Source organism: Mastigoproctus giganteus, chromosome 8, assembly GCF_048544385.1.
Source record: "Mastigoproctus giganteus isolate SK-2022 chromosome 8, ASM4854438v1, whole genome shotgun sequence".
NCBI lineage: Eukaryota > Metazoa > Arthropoda > Arachnida > Uropygi > Thelyphonidae > Mastigoproctus > Mastigoproctus giganteus.
Genome location: NC_143582.1, coordinates 208,228,374 through 208,248,340, shown reverse-complemented (window position 1 = coordinate 208,248,340; position 19,967 = coordinate 208,228,374). Strand labels below are relative to the sequence as shown.

The following is a 19,967-nucleotide window of genomic DNA, read 5'->3' as shown; positions in this document are numbered from 1 at the left end:
AATAAGAGATAATGCAAAAGGAGGGGGTTGTCCTAGGCTAGAATGTTTGAGAAGTATTATTTTTTAATATGCTGTGTGTGTGAGATAGTTTTATTTTGACACCCAGACACTTCTTTGAAGTTATTCAAGATTCCGAGAGAGAGAGAGAGAGAGAGAGAGAGAGAGAGAGAGAGAGAGAGAGAGAGAGAGGGGGTAGGATTTCGGGTTCCTGGAAAAACACTTTTCTTTTGCTTTTTTGACCTCAGAGGCATTCTTATAGTTGCTTATCACTTATGATTTCAATGGACAGATAAATAATCATGAAAAAGATTGAATTGATATGGTTTATATGCACAGAAAGGTTCAGAGAGAAAAACAAAAATAAAAATGCATTGTATTACACCACAGATATATCTCTACTGTCTAACATCAGAATAACTTTTAAGAAATTAGTTTTTCATAAACCTCTGAGAAGTTACCATATGTATTTGTAGATACGAGACATGTTCACTATCCTTACTGGAAGTGAGAGGGAAGGGAGTGATGTGCCTAATAAATTATTCAGTGAATGTGTATACAGTAAAACCACATAAATCTGGCATTCAAAAATCTATCATATTTTTTGCAAATTTTTCTTAAAAAAAATAAAAAAATAAAAATCACTCCAAAATTCTCCAAACACTCCAAAAAGCATCCAAAGCCCTTCTTTGGATGTTTTTTTGCTTTGGTTCTTTTTATAAATTATAATTGTGATTAATTAATAACAGCCATAATTATACATATACACTGAGTGGTCACTTCATTAGTAACACCTATCCTTTTCATGAAATGAAGCTTCAGTAACAATCACATGTTCATACCATGTGACACAAAGCAGGTAGGAAAATACATAAGGATGCCATATGTGAGCAGTTCAATTCAAGAATGTGCAAGATGAAAGATTGTGACTTCAAAAATGGCATGATAGTTGGTGCCATTATAAGTATCTCAGAAACTGCAACCCTGCTATTTGGTTTTCACAGTAGTGATCCTATGGTTGAAAAGAGCTGCTTGATGCGAGAAGTCAGCGAAAGCTCACAAGACTTGTTCAAGGTAACCCTTTCTCTTACCCTGTCAAATAACAACCCAGTACAACAATGGTAACCAAAGAGGCAATTTCAGAATGTACAACTCACCTTATCACAGATGGGGGAGATTTCAGTAGTGGAACAAACTAGGTTTCACTCCTGTCAGCAAAAAAATGTCTACTCTGACAAATCCCAGTTCCTGCCTGTTTCATGTTTGATAGGAGGATTACAGAAAATGATGGCAAAAACAGCATGGACCTATGTGGCCAAGTGTCAACAATGTAGGCTGGTGATGGCAGTATTAAAGGTGTGGTGAGTGCTTTTGCGGTGCACAGCAGGCCCTCTTGATATCATTGGAGCAATATTTGGATACTACAGGTAATCTATAAATTATTTCTGACCAGTCACATCCCTTCGTGACTGCAGTATATCCACCTGTGAATGGGTTCTTTCCAGTGGGATAATTACAGAACTAATTTCAGGAACAAGAGAGTGAATTCAGCCAACTGCACCACCTCCCTCATCCCCAATCCGATTGAGCACCTGTGAAATATGGAATGGGCTCTTCAGACTAGAGATCTGTAACTGTCACATCACATTTACAACTCTGGGTTGAGTCAACGTGGACAGGCAGCCTTATGGCACACTTTCAATGCCTCATTTGTTACTCGGACAGTATACTTGCTGTCAGAGCAACAGCTATGGGTAAGTTTTTGAATTATCAGATTCTATAGTTAAAAAAAACTTCTTTGTTGTTAAAAGTTTATATGATGTGTAGTTTGAATAACAGCAGCTATCAGTCATGATTATTAGAAAGTAACCAGACAGACAGACATGGAGTTTTCTTATTATTTTTTTTTTCTTTAATTTATCAATAAAACAGTCATATCATGGCATGATTCTGGTTGATATTGGGATAGTCGCTACTTTCGGAAGTTATGGCAAAGTTTCCCATGGTTGTATTCTTATTAATATGATTAATTGTACTGATATTGATTATATTAATAGAAGTCCGACTAAGACAGTGTTTAAGGATTATAGAAATTGATATTCTGTTTCTTTTCTTGAAATAAGAGAGATATGCTATAATTACTTGAATGGCAATTTTGCTTTACCATTCTGTAAGAACATGGCATTCTTTTTACAGTATTTGTTGTGTGTGTATGTTTCTACTCAATATACAGTTCTGCTGGTAGAAGAACTGTGTTGGATTTCAAAAATCAGAAATTTTCCAAAATCTACAGCAATGTTTAATTCAAAATTACTTTATGAAATAATGCAAATCTCTGTTATGTTTTACCTTTCACCATCTGGGAATGCTGTTGTCCCTCCAGTGACAATGACAGCACTTGGCTTAGGCTATTTAATAATAACTATATTTGTTCATGTAGTTAATGTAAAAGTAACTAATATCATTTTCAATCAGATAACATTACCCAGTAGGTGAGTCTGTTATCCATTAAAAACTCAAAGATACTGCTTTGACCACTTTAGGAGCTATCTGATTCCATCATCAAAGGCAAGTAGCTCATATTAGCAACTTAGTGTCAAGTGGCAAACAGATGTATTGAATATAAATGGACAGCCAAGCAGTAGTTCAGAAGAAAATTTCTGACTGGAAACATAACTTGTGTCATGTATGATAAATTCCTATTAAGTAGGCTGAGTGAGCCCAGTACTACAATATAACAAAAAACCTGCCACTTCTTTAATGACAAGACTGCCACTTGTCTGCTCATCTCTATTCAATACATTTGTTTACTGTTTGACGCAAGGTTGCTAATACACTGCTACCTGCTGTCTGATGATGGCACAGAATAGTCCTGAAACTTGTTAAAATGCCTTTAAGTTTTTAACTGTAATGGATTCACCTAGCAGGCAACGATATCCAATTATAAACAATATTAGTTACTTTAGGTTGACTACATGGAAAAATAGGCATGAAAAAGGATAGGTGGAATAGAACCAGGGTATGTTTTCCAGAGGCCAAAGTAGATGACATAGAGCTGATATCATCTTTTAAGGGCATGAAAGGTGATAATGTTGTATACATTGGCAATAATGATATTAAGGGTAGGAGATCTGGGGATTCACTTAACAAGTACAGGCATCATTAGGAAAAAGTTATGAGTTAGGATTAAATTTGACAATGTGTGCAATTCTGCACACATTGTCTTTGAATGGATTAAGGAATTCAATGCTGATGGCATTCTTCCTCTTGCTCAGACTACACACATGAGGGGGCCATAAATTCAAATTGAGGATGGTTGGGACAGATGTGTGGGTGGTTGATTGTTGGAACAAGCTTCCTTCTATTGGAAGGGATAGATAGGTAGTGTGGGAAGTTTTTTTTTTTTTTTAGGCTGATGCTTTATAAGCTTGCTTTCTTTTATCATATGCCACTATTAGCACTAATACTAAATGTAGTTGTTTCTAAAGAGCTTAAACCAAGTGCTGTCATTGTCACTGGAGAAGTAGTGACAGCACTTAGTAGCATCCCCCAGATGGTCGGTGGTAAAACATAATGCAGATTAGCACATTGTTTTTAAACTATTTCAGTTTGTCAATAGCCTACATTGAAATAATATCCCACTTTTTTATTACATCACAAGGGTTAAGTTACAGTGTAGTCGGATATATGAGGCTTTACTGTACATAATTAATCTGCATTGTTACCTTATTATTGAAAACTTTTTTCCCCTCAATATCTCACTTTACAGATTTACTCTCTCTGTGCGTCAAATGACCAAAATTAAGATTTATGAATCGATATCCCTTCCACTGGTGAATCTGCATTATACGTTAAGCTTCAGTTATTTGAAATTATTGTGTGTGTGTGTGTGTGTGTGTGTGTGTGTGTGTGTGTGTGTGTGTGTGTGTGTGTGTGTGTGTGTGTGTGTGTGTGTGTGTGTGTGTGTCATTGTCACTGGAGAAGTAGTGACAGCACTTAATAGCATCCCATTTTGGGAGTTTTTCTGTTTAGGAGTGGACAACTTGTCCCAGAGGAAAATTTCATGACAGCTTGAGAATTGACTCAAAAACTAAGAATAAAATGCTTATCAAGGCTGTAGCTTAAATGTACACCATCAGATCAATGATAACTTTGTGCATCACCTCACAATCTTATATATGGTAGGGATAAAGTATATATATTGTTTGAAGGTTTAGAAAAAAAATAATAGCAACCAAACATTATCTTGCATTACAATGTACAATGCCACAGAGCAGCATTTGTCAAACAACTTGCAAATTACCATGACCAGTGGTAATACTGATCATGGCTGAGAAGTACCATGGTACTGCATTGATCATGGTACTTCTCAGCATAGTATTTTGAAGAATAATACACATTCTTTATAGGCAATGATCAGTCACCTTCATGGTGCTTGATTCTTATTGGAGCATTTTCGGTTGAGGGACTCTCACTCAACTGAGATATAGCAATATCTACATAGGTCTTATGGAAATATTGATAGAAGCTGCTTTGAATTTCCCCATTACTAACAGTATGAAAAAGGTTATACAGATTTGTGATGATTATATTGAAGATGTTGTTGTTGTTGTTGTTTTGGTGTTTATTGGCGCATCGACAACGGAGATCATAGTGCGCCAGTTCATTGATTATACAATGTTCTCTTTATATAAATCTTGTTTGAATGTGAAAGGTTAACTGTTTCTGCGGTATTATACTATTATTTACAGCAGATGGTATATGTTGATTGTTTGTATGAAACTAAAAATATCTGACACGTGTTCTTTGTCACCTATTAGATCTTCAAGGGTGATGTTTTGGTTTCCTTTATATAATGATGAAAAAATTCGGTGTCGATCATTTTCATATGTTGGACATTCTATAAGTATATGTTTAACTGTTTGGATAGTATTGCATACTTGGCATCTTGGGGGTTCTTCTGCACGTAATAGATAACCATTTGTTAAATGCGTATGGCCTATCCACAATCTGGTCAGAACTACTTCTTCTCTCCTTGATTTCCTTATGGTCGTTTTCCAGTGCTCCACTTTTGGTTTTATTTCATATAATTTATTCCATGTTTGTTTTTGCCAGAGTTCTTGCCATTGAGTTAGACAGCGATTTTTAATGATTGGCTTGTAGTCATTATGTGGGACTGTGAAATATTGTTCTTGAAGGTTATTGGTTGATTTTGCAATTCTATCTGCTTCTTCATTTCCTTTTATCCCTTTGTGTCCTGGTATCCAGCAGAAACGTATATCTTGTTTTTTATTTGTGTAGCCTGTTAGTATCCTTTTAATTTGCCAGAGTACTGGATGGGTTATATTGCTTGTGTTTTGTATGACTTGGATTACACTTAATGAATCACAGTATATTACTGCTCTCAAGTGGTAGGTGGTTCTGAAATGCTCCAGGGCTATTTGAATTGCTACTAATTCTGCAGTGTAGACACTGCATTCTTTTGGAAGTTGGCGTGACAATGTAATATCTGGGAATACTGCTGCTGCTCCTACATGGTTCTCTGATTTTGATCCGTCTGTATATATTGGTATGTGATTGGGATATTGCATTCTATGTGCTGCATGCAATTGTTGAAAGTTGCTGTCTGACAAAGTATTTTTATTCCAGTTTGGTGTGAGGAGTTCATAGGCTGAGGTATGGTTTATCCATGGTGGATCTATATATCCTTCTTGGTTTGCAACATTGTCTATTTTGAGGTCATGTGTTATCAGTAGCTCCTGTAGTCTGATGCCTAGAGGCTGGTTTGCTCTTTTGCGGTTTCTATATATGTTTTCCCATTTTGGCGAGAATAAAGTTGTCCAAGTCGGATGGTCTCTTATGGGTCTTATCCTGTAAGCATACAACAATGACAACTGTTGTCTCCTCAGGAACAGTGGTGGTTCATTAGCCTCTGTATAGAGACTGTATATAGGGGATGTGCGGAAAGCTCCTGTTGCTATTCGAATTGCACTATGGTGAATCGGATCTAGCCATTTGAGGGCGCTCTTTCTTGCTGATGCATAAACCGGTGCTCCATAATCTATTTTTGACCTTACTAGTGCTTTATACAAGTTGAGCAGGGTATAACGGTCTGCCCCCCAAGATGTTGTTGTTAAGACTTTAAGAATGTTAAGTTGTTTCATACATTTTATTCGTAGTTCTTTTATATGTTCTACAAAGGTCAATTTTCTGTCTAGAATAAGTCCAAGAAATTTTACACTTGGTTTAACTGGTATTGTGTTACCTTGCAATATTAGTTCAGGTTCAGGATGTAAATTTCGTTTTCTACAGAAATGCATGCAGACTGTTTTTTCTTTTGATATTCTAAACCCGTTTTTCTGGGCCCAATGACTAACGTTGTTAATTGCACATTGTAGTTGTCTTTCTATTGTTCCCATGTTCTGTGCTTGATATGAAATACTGAAGTCATCTACATATAGTGCATATGACACTGTGGGTGGTAGTTGTTTTGTGATGCTATTTATTTTTATTGAAAATAGTATGGCACTCAGGACAGACCCTTGGGGAACTCCTTCTTCTTGTTTATATGATTTTGACATGGTGTTTTGTACTCTAACTTGAAATGTTCTATTTTTCATGAAATTTTGAATGAATAGTGGTAAATGTCCTCTGAGTCCTGCATCGTGGATATCTTGTAATATACCGTGTCTCCATGCCGTGTCATAAGCCTTTTCTATATCAAAAAATACCGTAACCATATGCTTTGAGGTTATAAATGCATCTCTTATCTCTGATTCTATTCGTACAAGGTGATCTAGTGTGGATCGATTGTGTCTAAACCCACACTGCATATTGGTGAACCAGTTGGTTGTCTCCAAAAACCAGACTAATCTTTTGTTGATGATCTTCTCTAGTACTTTGCTTAAGCAGCTTGTGAGGGCTATCGGACGATAGTTGTTTGGGTCCTTCTGATCTTTATTGGGTTTTTGGAAAGCTAATACTATTGCATGATGCCACTGTTCAGGATATTGATTTTCTAGAAATATGCGGTTGTACAGTTGAAGGAGGTTTTCTATCTCTGCCTGCTTTAGGTGTTTAAGCATATCATAGTGTATGTTGTCTGATCCAACTGCACTTGGTTTTGTTTGTGATACTGCTTGACGTAATTCGTGTATTGTAATTGGTTGGTTGTAGGGTTCAATCCTTTTAGTATTAAAATTAATTCTGTTTTTTTCCGTTTTCTCCTTATAGGTCAAAAATTCAGTATTGTAGGATTGTTTTGACGATACTTTAGCAAACGTTTCACCTAGTATATTAGCTATCTCTGATGGTTCAGTAATGCTTTCTCCATTCCAATGTAATACTAGTGATGGTTGGTTTTTATACTTCCCATTCATTTTTCCTATTTTATTCCATATTATTTTTGTGTTTGTTGTTCTATTTATAGAGGAAGTAAACTGGATCCAGGAAGTTTTTTTGGCTTTTTTCCGTGTATACCTAGCTAGTGCTCGTGCTTGCTTAAATTTTATCAGATTATCCGTTGTAGGATATCTCCGGAACTTATTCCAGGCTTTGTTTTGTTGTCTTCTTGTTTTCATGCAATTTTCGTCCCACCAGGATTTTGGGTGCAATGGAAAACGAGTCGAGGTTGTGGGTATTGTTTGTTTGGCTGCTTGTATTAAGGTATCTGTGACGTGCTTTAGAGCATCATCGACCGATGTTTCTTGGATGATTTGTGGATTAAATATTGCCAGTTCTCTAAATTTTTCCCAGTTACCTTTTTCTATTTTCCAGCGGGGTGGTCTGTTTGGGTGGCAAGGAAGGTTTCTGGTCAGTATGGTGATTACTGGGTAGTGGTCACTGCTGTATGGGTTTTCTATTACTTGCCACTTTAATTCCGGTAGGAGTGAAGGGGTGCATATGGTTAGGTCTACTGCTGAGGTTGTGCGACTAGGAAAGTGAAAATACGTATGTTTGCCATTATTGAGTAGAGAAAGGTTATGAAGGTCTATTATTCTTTCTATTATCCGTCCTCGTCTATTGATATCAGTGTTTCCCCATAGTTGACTATGCCCATTCATGTCTCCCATTATACAGAAAGGTGATGGGAGTTGGGAGATTAGTTGGTCTATTTCCTCAAATGGTATATTTGGTCTTGGTGGAAGGTACATTGAACAGATGGTTACCCTAAATTTCAGTGTTATTCTTACAGCTATCGCTTCTATATTGCTATTTAAAGGAATGTGTTCGGTTGGGATATGGTTATGGACTAAGATGGCTACACCTCCATGTGTTGACCTTTCTCTTAATCTGTCTTTCCTATACAGTCTATAATTTTTCACTGAAAGGGTGTCTTGTTGTCTAAGGTATGTCTCTTGTAGACAAAAACATATTGGCGTATGTTGTGTTATTAAATACTGGACATCGTCGTAATTGGCACGTAGTCCTCTACAATTCCACTGGATGAACTGATCCATTATTTGGTTTTTCTGGGGCTTCCGGGTTGCTTCCGAAATGGAGCATTCTTATGCTTTGTCTTATCTTTTTTAGGATAGTTTGGCCGGTCCATGTCCATATCTTCTTCTGTGAAAATTTCTAATACTGGTTCTTCAGTTGTGTTTATTTTTCCTATTTCCATCTGTTCGGCTTCTTTGGTGTTTATAAGTTTAGATCGGTTTTCGTTGTGATGCTGATTTGTGGATATCTGTTCTGTGTGAAGAGAAATTGAGGTATTCACTGTTTTCTCCTGTTTCTGTGCCTTCAGTCCAGTAGATGATTCTTTTGGCATCATGGAAATTTCGGTTTGAACTTCTACTGATTTATATTGGATTACTGCTTGTGCATATGTTGGCTTGTTTGTAGTCCGTGGCTGTATTATTCTTCTTGCTTCTTGGTACGTTGTGTTGTGTTCTGTTTTGTATTTCTGAATTAGTTTCTCTTGTTTCCATTTTTCACACGTTTTTGAGTAGGCTGGGTGTTCCCCTTTACAGTTTGTACATTTCAAGATGTTGGCAGAGCAAACTGTAGTCTCGTGTTCTTTAGAATCACACTTTGCACAGGTTGCTGAGTTTCTGCATGCCATTTGTGAATGTCCAAATTTCTGACATTTGTAACAACGTAGTGGATTTGGTATGTATTGTCGTACTTGGCAGTTCAGGTATCCTGCTTTGATTGTTGTTGGAGGTTTTGGAGTATTAAATGTTATGATAAGGGTTCTTGTTGGAATTATATTTCCATCCCTTCGGATATTAATTCTCTTCACTCCTGTAACTCCTTGGCTTCTTAATTCTTCTGTGAGCTCTTCCTCTGACACATTTAAGAGGTCCCACTCTGAAATCACCCCTCTGGAAGAATTCAGTGTGTTGTGTGGTGTTACAACTACTGGCATTCTTCCAAAAATTGTTGTTGAAAGTAATTTCTGGGAGTGTTTGGGATTTTCTGTTTCCACTAGTATGTCTCCAGATCTCAGCCGTCGAACTGACTTGGGAGATCCTACTAGACCCTCTAATGTTTTCTGGATTACAAACGGAGACATACTTCCTAATGTCTGATCTCCTGTCGCATGTATGACAATGAATGTTGGTATTTTTGGTGGGTCCATATCTGTCTTTTGTCTCTTTGATTTGGTGTTTTCTGTTTCACTACTTGGTAGAGCTTTCTCTTGAAGCCCTATAGTACTAGTAGTTAATTTACTACTCATATTTGCTCTTTTGGCCCTGGGAGTGTTACTTTCCTCTCCCAGGTTACCAGCCCCGCCACGTGGAGGCAAGAGCAGTGCCTCTTAGTGACCAAGCGGCTGTGTAAGTTAGATTAGTAAAAGTGAGAATAAGAGAAAAAATAAGAAAGGTGAGTTTCCTTTCTGTGTCTTCACTTACTGTTTGTAAGATAAAGAGCTGCTTCACAAAAAATAATAGGATTTTAACGAGGAAATTAAAGAAACTTGTTTATTTTTGATCACTCTATATATCGCTGGGAATCGCTTAGTCACTAATAAATCGCTTGGCACCTGGGGCCTTATATTGAAGAAAAGTAATTAATAGCTACATTATAATGAATTGTTTTTCACTGTTATTACTAAGTTTCCACTACTTTTTACTAATTTTTGTCAACTCTGTATTAATAAAGTTGACAAAATTTTCAGTCATATAGCTAAGGAGAATGGAAATGTCTACAAAGCATACCCATATTTTGATGTGACACACAATAGCAACTGGGTATAGGTTGTTTCTTTTATTTTATTTTAATTATGAGAATTAAAATAAATTCATAATTTATTTTAATTCTCATAATTACATTTGTGTTTTCTATTATTTTTTCCCTTAGATAAAATATAACTGAAGTCATTACTGAACTTTAACATGTTCATTGCATCTGTATTTGGGGGAATGCAGTTAGTGTGCTATAATTTTTAGAATGTTGAGAAATAACATTCTGAAACCCTCAACGTTCCAAAACCTTTTAAATAATGTTTGAAAAGTAAAAGTCTGAAATTTAGAGGGAACACTAACTTTTAGGCTCAGCTGCAAATTAGAACAAAATTTTTATCAAAGGTTCATTCTATGTACATCAAATAACCTCAGTACAAATAAAAAAGAAATAAAAATGTGAACTAAAAAAAAAATTATAGCAAAGCTTAGTTAGCCACTGCCTCCTGGTGGACATTACTTCTCCAGGTTTAGTATTAGTAAAGACTAAATTATGCAAAGAAGCCAGACTTTTGCTGACCTGACCAAAATAAATAAATAAACAATATAAAAATAATTTTATCTATATAAGAGTGGATAATATTCAGCTCATTTAGCCAAATTACCAGCCTTGATCACACAGGGAGCTGTTTATTGGTGGTCGATATTGCACACGCTAAATGTAAAGTTCTTGAGTCTAGTCTGTTACTTTTTCCCAAATAGTTGAATTTGTCTCTGATTTTTGTTCATCACTTCGCTATTAATATGTTTATGCCAAAAAAATTTATAATGATTATAATTTACAACAGAGCCTTTTTAGTTGTGGGTTGGTTGATCAAGGATTTGAATTGATTATATACAGCAGAACAAGTTTTCAGTCATAACTTGCTCATCACAGGCCAGGTCTTCATTGTTCAGTCCTTCCAAGACTGACTTCCGACCTTGCCTTCCACAACAAAAAGTGGCATTTTATTATGTACAATGAAATGTAAATGCATAGATCATGATATACACAGAATTACTTGCAGAAGAATACATATATGGCATAGTTCAGTGTATGAATAATTATTTTTTCCTCTGTATTGTAAATTATACTTTTATTTTAAGTATAATTAAAATAAAAGTATAATGATGCTGCAATTTACACATAAAATTAATGTTTTTAATTATTTTTTTATTAATTTGTTCATAAACTTCACATTTTACAGAAAATCATCTTCCAAATAACCAAATATGTATACAGAGCACCAAATGAAAATTTAAAACTACCCATCAGTAGTTCTATAATAAGTATAAAATAAAGAATACAATCAGGCTTCTCATATATATAAATTCGTATTGTAAAAATATAAAATGTAATATTACTTAAAAAACATGTATCTCCATTAAAAAACAATATCTCCATAAAAATAAATATTCTTACTAATATACAAACCTGGCAAAATTAGTGGCAGTCAATAGAATAATACTAAAGCACTTGTTTATTTTATACAAAAATATTTTGTAAACCAGGAATACAACTCCTTTAGTTGGTGAGGTACTATTGTATTTATGTTTAGTATTGGCAAAATGATTCAAGGAAGCAAGTTTATACAGAAATAAAAATAAAAGAAAACCATCATTTGCCCAACCTTTCTAATAATTTATCCAGTACCTCATTAAATATATTCTAAGTACCTTACTTCCATAACACTATGTGGAAGTTTATTCCAACATTCAGTTATCCTCTTCCTGAAGGTAAATTGCCATACATCTATTCTATAATCATCCATATTTGATTTAAATGTAACCCCTCCCCCCCATTTGTGCACCACCTGAGAAAGAGGAAAGGTATCACCAGCATTTAATTTACTCAACCCTTCTGAAAACTTAAATATCTCAATTAGGTCTCCGTGCAGATCCATAGTTTTCAGATGCTGCAATTTATAGAACTCAAGTCTTTTTTGGTAAGAATGCTTTTTGTGTCCCAACTAATCTTGTTGCTCTTCTCTTTACCCCTGCAAGGAGCGTATATGATTTAATTTCTTCTAATGATGTAAAAAAAGATGATATGCAACATTCTTTGTACATCATTGCACAGAATCAGAAAAGATACATTAAGAATTAATGATTATATTTCATTTTAATTCTAATCTGTAATGTTTTTTGTATCTTTATTTCTTTATGTTTAATTTTGAGGTGTGTAAACAAATCTAAAAATTATTTCTTGACTTCTAGATGGGAATCTAGAGTTTTATAGGAGTATTGTGCATGACAGAGAGATAGAGAGAATGTATTTTTAAAATATAATTTTTAATATCTAACCATCACATTATCTTTCATATATACAAGTTTGTCATATTCAATATACAAAACTGTCAAAATTTTCACCTTAATTTATCCCTCTGTTTTGATTGTTGTTTGAATTTATTTTATTTATATTTTTGGTATACAAAAGGAAGGATAAGTTCCTTATCTTTCTATATTCTTGTCCCAGTACTTATAGTAAAGTTAACTGTAAAAAGAATGATGCATGAGGATAAAATTCAGTCTATTTTCAATTTATCTTTAATTTCAATCTAATTGTTCTGTAATATTTGGGGACTTGGGTTTAAGCAAATAAACGGATATGGGTTTAACAGTTTCTGAGAATTTTGTTCATATTCCAAAATCTTTGGAATATGTTTGATGGTGTGTCCAGAACAAGCTATGTATAACTTATCCTTCATATTTAAGACTACATTATAATGCAATCATAAATATGAACATTCATTGGGGGACTTTCCCGTCTCTTCCCACGACTACGTGCAAACTTACATGGATGATTATTTCCATCATATGTAGTCAGTTTCATTTTGTGAAAACATCCTACTTAAACTACAGCTTTGTAAGAAATTTTGAAATTGAAAGAAATTTTTTAACTAATGAATCGCTGCATATGAAATCTGTGTCTGTTTCTTTTAAATTAAGTCTGTTTCTTTTGAGTGAGATGCAAACAGGAACATTTTTATTCTTGCACCAAGTCTTCCAAAATTTTAAAGCATAACTGTTCTTGGTGATGTATATCTTTACTGGACTGAGGAGGGGATTTAGCAAGAATCCAGAAACATAGCTAGGGCCAAATTTAGTGGCTTGATGATAAATTATATTGCTAAATTAGTCCTTCAGTAAACTGAATTTTCACAAAATTTGTTTTCTCTACATATAAACTGTATTAGAAAGTTCTTCAGCTACAAAATAGTTAGTAATTATTTATTTTACAACAAATACACTGAAATATCAAAGATAATCATCCATGTTCTGAAAATACAGTTGGTTAAGCAAAAAATTTTAAATGAAATGTTAATTTAAAATGAAATGTTCATAAACTATGAAAGGAAAATGGATGTGTGGTTGTTATTGTTATTTTGGTTTTTAGGAGCATTAGCAACTAAGGCCATATTGCTCCGGGAAATGCGGTGGTCATTCCCTGACCTTTCCGCATCCTCCGTATTTGGTAGTGATAGGCTCGAACCCCGGTCTAATCAAGAAGTGTGTGCTACGCACTGCTGCTCCTTCCCACCCGGCTACGGATGCGTGGTGTGACGAGGAAGGACAGGATAAGAAACGACTACATCAGAGGTACAGTTAAGGTGGGGGCCTCTGAGTAAAAAAAAAAAAAAAATGCAGGAATCTAGGTTGAGGTGGCTTGGACATGTGGAACGAAGAAGTGAGGAGTATGTGGGGAAGAGGTGCGAAAAGTTGGAGGTGATAGGGAAGAGGGGGAGACCTAAGCTGAGATGGAAGGACAAGGTGGCAGAGGATTTAAAAGAGAGAGGATGGAGGAGAGAGGAAGTCCACGATAGGGAGGAATGGAGGAAAAGAATTAAGGACAGAAATGCTGACCCCATATAAATGTGGGAAGAAGGCGAAGATAAAGAAGAAGAAGAGTTTGTAAGCTATGAAAGATTAACAGTTGTGCTTACATCATCCTTAAAATAGGAGGCAAGGAGGGCTAAGAGGCAAGAAGGCTAAGGGAAAGTGCTAAAATTTGTTGCATGATGATGTGAGTTAAAAGATTACATTCAGAACTATCAAATAATAATTCAAAAGATGGTAGAAACAAGGTCAGACAATGAGTTAAAATTAAAATATGAAAGAATGATGAAACATTGAATGATGAAATAGCAATGATGGATTTTGGCAAGCAGAATGGAAAATAATTATTTTTGTAGTAAATCTAAATCATTCTTTTAACTAAAAGGATGAATTTAGGTTATGTGTTTACCATCCAATTAGGTTACATGTTTACTTCTGGACAGTCAACTGAGGAATTATATAGCCTGCCAGGATATGAAACGATAGAGTTTATTATAGTTCCCGAAAGTTAAGCTAACTACTCCATCTTAGATTTGGATAGCAGTCAATAGTTGATCTTCGTTGATTAGAGTACAGTTGTGCTCTCATATAAAAAAGTTATTTCTGAGCAACTGCTTACATATTAAATTTGTGGAATTTGGTCTTCAGATTTAATGCAAGTTGAAGCTATGAAAACATACACTGTATTTCACAGAATATTTAATTGACATTAATATCTGAAAACTCATCTTTTTCTCACTAAAAGTATTTCTCTGCTTAAATTGCACAATTATTTAATGAAGGAATTCTGGTGCATGCAGCCTGTTAGAGGCTAAATAAATTTCTGTTTATTCTCTAAACACCAAAGCCAAAAGAGTTTACATATTCTTTGCAATTGCCTACCTACTGAATTTTTAAGCCAGCTAGAAATTTCAGCATGACTGTTTGCAATAGCCATGAATTTTTTGTGGCAGTGTATAGGCTCAGACTAGCAACCTCCGAAGAAAAAATAAAAGCAATGCAGACTAACCACTGGACCACAATCAGCCCTCAAGCAAGTTTTAAGGTGGGAGAAGACACTTCTCCCACCTTAAAACTTATTGTTTTTTGGGATATTAGCTGAACAGAATATACATATATACATTTAGAAAAAAGGTTACAGGAATATATAAATAGTAAAAGTTATAGGTTATGTAAATAGTAAAGTAAAAAAAAAATGAGGCACGCACTAAAGGTGATTTCAGTTGAAAACTTGCTATAATTTTTCACCTCTTTTTATAGAATATGGAAATAATATAAAATGGAGAACTATAGACTATATAAATATAGAAAATGTCTTTTACAAACAATATAATTTTATAAGAGGCAAACAAATCAAATGAGGAGTAATCTGTTTTTTTTTTTTATTATTTTGGAAACTTTCCACATATAAATTTAAAATATATTTTAAATATAAATTTAAAATATATGACATCAAAAGTTTCACAGAATGAATTTCAATTTTAATATGTAAATGGACTTGCATGTGCATAAACATAATTATGGTGTAAAATTATAATTTAGTCACAAGTGAATGATAATTTTTTAAATTAATTTTATTATTTAGATATATAATAAAATGGAAACTTTATTTCAGTTTTTCAATATCAGTTTAGCACTTTATTTCAGGTAACACACACACACACACACTTATATATAAGGATTTCTAATGACAACAGTTTAATTTGAATAAGAATTAGATAAATTAGAATTCTGGAAGAATAAAATAGTCTTTTGTGACAATTATTTATTTTTTCTTATTACAGCGGTTCATCTTATGCTTTTAAAATCAAGCAGTGTTTAAGATTACTTTCTAAAGATATAAAAAAGGAAATAAAGGAGAAGTGGTTTCTTTTATTTCCTGAAAGACATCTTTCTGGAAAGAATGCATATAATAATAATAATAATAATAATGATATACAAAGGGCACTTTAAATAATATAAGGGCTGTATATTTCAAGAATAGTATAGATTAATGTTGAAAAAAATTGATTAGTCTTCATATTCATTATCCATTTCTTATAATCTAAGAGAATCAACTTTCACAAAGCTGAGGTTATCTCAATGTGTCTTGTAACATATTTTATTAACAATCATGTGTGCTAATATGTATACTGTTATAGTTTTTATTAAAAATACATGGAACATGAATATTCTATTTACAAAAAATCACTATTTGCACACCACTTAAAATTGTACCTGTCTGTTAAATTAGTAGTTTCTAGTTTGTAGGATGTACATGTGATGCTTGAATGAACCAGTGAATGAAAGGTGATGGAACCAAAAGCAGACATTTTGTTTTGGCATATAACAGCTTAAAAAAAATTCCTCCAAAAAAATCCAAAGAAAATACAGATAGTTTAATTCTATCACAGTAATCAATTGTATCACAATGTTGTGTGTGATTTGTGCAATATCTCTGTGAGAAGGGACTTTCTTGACCTCTGCCCATTGTATGGACTTGTTCACAGTATGATAAACTGTCCCTCTTTCTAGCAGGCTTTTCTTCCCTTCTTCATGGCTACAAATTGTTGCAATTTACTGAAATACATGAAATACTGCAATATGTTTGGCATCTCTGAAGTAGACAATTTTGAGAGAGTGGAAATCATGTGAAACCATTTTCATTACATTCACCATTGACATCCAAAGCATTATGCAGTGTATTTCTGAAAATAGTCCATTACTCAGACAAGTTTCTTCATTCATACTGTTCAGAGATATTAAAATTTTTTCTTCATTTCTTTAGCGTTGTGGGGGATGGTTTCTGTGAAAAGCATCCTTATAAAAACTGCATAAGTCAGAGGTTTGGAGCTAGAAAGTATGGTGACCAGGGCCATCCACACTCAGAATATCTCATTTAAAAAAAAAAAACTTAGTTGTGTAAATGCTCACCAAGAACATCCAGCACAGTATTTTTGTAGAAAAAAATGCAAAGAAAAGTAGCAAAGACTTCTTTACTTATGTAAATGCTAAAAGAAAGCATACTGAATTACATTGGTATATAAGTTATAAATTGTTTAACTTGTGATGATCTTGTTCAGGTTGCTGAATAGATATTTTGCATCTGCATTCACACATGGAGAAATTTCTAGGGATGGGGATGCTAGAATTTTATCAAATTGTAGCAGGGAGCTAAATAATTTTGTGATAAATGAGAGGAAAGTGGAAGACAAACTGCTGAAGCTAAATACAAACAAGACACCTGGGGTGGATAGGATCTATCAGTTATATTAACAGAGGCAGAAAAGGAGGTAAGCAAACTTTAACCATAGAGAATATCTTTGAATTCAGGAGAAGTCTCAGTGGACTGGAGATGTGTGTTTTAATCCCCCTTTGTGAATTGGCATTCACAATGCCAATTCACAAATAGGGATATAACTGGAATGCAAAGAATAATTTTGACATCATATAGTTGATTTTCTGAAAAGCTTTTGAACCTGTTCCCATAAAAGACTACTGTACAGATTGGAGCAATGTGGCATTAGAGGAAAGTTACTGCAATGGATAAAGGTAATTGAGTGGGAGAAGATGAAGAGTGGCTATCAATGGGCGCTATCTTGGACTACTGTTATTGGTGGAGTTCCCCAGGGTTCAGTGCTGGGACAATTGTTGTTTCTCTGTATTTATTAATGATATTGTGCTAATGGTATCAGTGATATTAAGGAAGGATAGATGTACAGAGGTTTGCTTTTGACCAGTGGATGGGTAGGATTTTTGGAACAAATTTCCATCCGTTGTTGTGGAAGTGAGTAATTTGAATAAATTCAAGGAAGAACTAGACAAATTATTGGAGGGGATGGAAGGTGATGTGGGATGATTTTTTTTTTTATGCTTTCTAAGCTTGTTTTCTTGCGTCATATGTCACTAATAATACTAATATTGATGAAGGCATATCAGGTTTTATGTTTAAATGTGTAGATGATACAAAGGTTAGCAGGAATAACAGCAACAATATCTAGAAAAATTAGGCATATGGTTTGAGAGGTGGTAATTGAAGTTTAACACTGACAAATACAAAGTACTGCATATGATTAGCAGTAACCCCAGAATAACCTACCAATTGTGTGGTACCACACTAAGAGTAGTGGAGAATAAAAAAGATCTCAGGGTAATTGTGCAGTCAGATGTGGAGTTATCAGAGTTTTATGTCTGATGGGCTGCTAGGACAGCTTGTAGGGATTTGTGAATGATATCCAGAAATTTTGCCAGCAGGGATAAAGAGGTGATTGTCCTATTGTACAAAGCAATGGTTAGGCTACGTCTGGAATACCACATATAGGTCTGGAAGCCTTAATTTAAGAAGGATGTGGATATGTAGAAATGGACTCCAAGAAGTACAATGAAATTAGTGAGGGAAACCAATGGATGCTCTTACCAAAAAAAAAAAAAAAAAAAAATCTTAATTTCCGAAAATTGCAGTGCCTGGAGAGTAGGTACTCGTGAGGAGATCTGATTGAGGTGTTTTAGGCTCTGAACAGATTAAAAAATAAAGTCAATTCTGTTACATCCTTCCTCTTGCCTAGGCTACACACCTCAATTTTATTTATGGACATATATAAAATTGAGGAAGAATGGTTGCAGGATAGAGGTACAGAAATTTGCCTTCAGCCAGTGGGCAGTTGTTGTTGGAACAAACATGGAAATGGGTAATTTAAATAAATTTGAGGAAAAACTGGACAAACTGTTAGAGGAGATAGACAGGTGTTATGGGAAGTTGTTTTATTTGGCTGATGCTGTATATGCTTGCTTTCTTGCATCATTTGCCACTACTAATACTAATACTTTGCAGCTGCATATTCTGAACTTGTGCAATATTTCTCTCATTCTGACTGTCTTCTTTTTGTTGACAGTAAGCTTCCTATCGTCAACTACAAATCAGTTGTTTTAAACCTTATTAATTATTCTGTTTATTGCAGGCCTAATTGGAGCTTTCCTGCACTTCAGTTTTACTCAAAGTTCATGCTGAACTTTGGGTAAAATTAGTAGAAATTTCTTTACTGAAACAATTTCACAAAATTGTTTCAGTAAAGAACACACACTACTCTGTTGTTTATGCTAGAATTTTTAAACGTTTTTTGGCGGAGGAACCCCTTTGCAGATTTAAGTCATTTGTGAAACTGTTTTGCAAAGTCGAATCTTCCATGGAACACTAATATCTTTAAAAATGGCAATAATTAACAATAAATTAAAACAGTAATACATCTGTACAAATTAAATATAAAAAAGCTCTGATAAAAAAATTAACAGAACATTTGCAGAACCTCTGGGATTCTTTTGCAGAGCCCCAAAGTTATAGAAGAAGAACTCTTTATTGCATACAAATGCACATGCCGTACACAATACTCTTCACGGCTAAAAGCCAGGGGTTCTGTAGAACACATTTTGAAAACTACTGCTCTAAACAGTTATAATAAATCTCTGATATATTTCTTAATATTTCTAAATCTGTATTAAAATATTATATCTCAACCCTGTATTCCAGACTTTGTGCCACACTTTCATTAGAAAACAAAACCATTACAAAGATCATAAAATCATCCCCTTTCCCTTTCTCTTCCCCTCTCTCATTAAAAATTTCACAGGACCCCAACAAGCTCACACAGCATTCCAGGGTTCAGTTCCATGCAACCTAGCTTGAAAACCATTGGCATGTGCCTCTTTTTCAGTACTGTTTTCATGAAGTTGTTGCTAGGGGTAGCACATTCTCTGAAGACTGCCAAATTCAGAAATATAAAATAGATAGAGGTATGTCATGTAGTTTGGTAAATGTATACAATTAAATGTAGATAGAGGTGTTTTTTTTTTTTTTGGAAGGACCCAGTATACTTACATTTAAACTCTGCAAATTTTGAGAGAAATTTCTGAATAACTGTGTGTAAGTTTTTTTCTTAAAAATTCTTGCATCTTCTAAGTTGTAATATAAAAAAAAATGCTCAAACCTTCTAA

General features: G+C 34.3%; 1 protein-coding gene and 1 long non-coding RNA gene across 3 annotated transcripts in view; one reads left to right on the top strand and one right to left on the bottom strand.

Annotated features, from left to right (window-relative positions):
- LOC150082232 (uncharacterized) overlaps positions 1-19,967 on the top strand; it is a 1,008,282-nt gene that overhangs the window by 236,729 nt on the left and 751,586 nt on the right. The window lies entirely within an intron of this gene.
- The window catches only part of LOC150082233 (uncharacterized), a 90,588-nt gene continuing 82,413 nt past the window's right edge, over positions 11,793-19,967 (bottom strand). For both annotated transcript variants that reach the window (XR_016547266.1, XR_016547267.1), the window contains one exon: positions 11,793-12,160. This is a non-coding gene — a long non-coding RNA (uncharacterized LOC150082233). The remainder of the gene's footprint in view (positions 12,161-19,967) is intronic.